Below are 1,615 nucleotides of genomic sequence, written 5' to 3'. Positions count from 1 at the left end.
TTGACCGACAGGATTGGTCAAGCTGTTTTACAATCAATCAAAGGTGACAAAACACACACACAGCCACACACACACACACAGCCACACACACACAGCCACACACACACAGCCACACACACACACACATGATCGGGGGGAAAAAATACAGAAGAGCAGAAACAAACCCTCATGAAGGCTACAGGTATTGTACACACCATGATGTTTAACACACACACTCAATTAGCCTACAAGCACAAACATTTTCAAGTATTATCCTTCACAGACTGGTGTTTATTTATAGGATTAAGTCTAAGATTTGTAGTCTTCTGAGGATTGTTCAGGGTTGGAGTCAATTCTATTTAAATTCCAGTCAATTCAGGTACACTGAAATTCCAACTCCAATTAACTACGATGCTTTTCAATGAGGAAAATTTGGAATTTGATTTACTTTCCGAAATTGACTGAAATTGAAATGGAATTGACTGGAATTGAAATGGAATTGACTGGAATTGAAATGGAATTGACTGGAATTGAAATGGAATTTAAATGGAATTGACTGGAATTTAAATGGAATTGACTGAAATTGAAATGGAATTGACTGGAATTGAAATGGAATTGACTGGAATTGAAATGGAATTGACTGGAATTGAAATGGAATTGACTGGAATTGAAATGGAATTGAAATGGAATTGACTGGAATTGAAATGGAATTGAAAGGGAATTGAAATGGAATTGACTGGAATTGAAATGGAATTGAAAGGGAATTGAAATGGAATTGACTGGAATTGAAATGGAATTGACTGGAATTGAAATGGAATTGACTGGAATTGAAATGGAATTGACTGGAATTGAAATGGAATTTAAATGGAATTGAAATGGAATTTAAATGGAATTGACTGGAATTGAAATGGAATTGACTGAAATTGAAATGGAATTGACTGGAATTGAAATGGAATTGACTGGAATTGAAATGGAATTGACTGGAATTGAAATGGAATTGAAATGGAATTGACTGGAATTGAAATGGAATTGAAAGGGAATTGAAATGGAATTGACTCCAGCTCTGTTGCGGTTACACATCATGCTACCAGACTGGTCTCAGAACATATTTTATATTTTACTAAAATCCGTGCCACTCCAATAGAACATCTCCTTTTTGGCATATGTAAATCCAGGGACACTCAAATGAGTATGATATGTTACGTTGGTATGACAGTAGGTTACTTAAGGCAGAGCAAACGTTTAGCAAGCCAAAGAATACATATTTCAATCTAATCACAGACAACTTTAGCATTTTAGCAGCTTTGCAGCTACTTACTACTTTTTAGGTACTTTGCAACTACTTAGCATGCTAGCTAACCCTTCCCCTAACCTTTTAACTTAACTCCAAACCTTAACTCCTAACCTAATCATACTAAAGCAGTTGAGTGTGATATATCATACTAAAGCAGTCGAGTGTGATATATCATACTAAAGCAGTTGAGTGTGATAGCAGTTGAGTGTGATATATCATACTAAAGCAGTTGAGTGTGATATATCATACTAAAGCAGTTGAGTGTGATATATCACACTAAAGCAGTTGAGTGTGATATATCACACTAAAGCAGTTGAGTGTGATATATCACACTAAAGCAGT

This window comes from Oncorhynchus mykiss, chromosome 7 (genome assembly GCF_013265735.2).
Source record: "Oncorhynchus mykiss isolate Arlee chromosome 7, USDA_OmykA_1.1, whole genome shotgun sequence".
In the NCBI taxonomy this organism is placed as follows: domain Eukaryota; kingdom Metazoa; phylum Chordata; class Actinopteri; order Salmoniformes; family Salmonidae; genus Oncorhynchus; species Oncorhynchus mykiss.
This window is presented reverse-complemented; position numbering follows the sequence as displayed.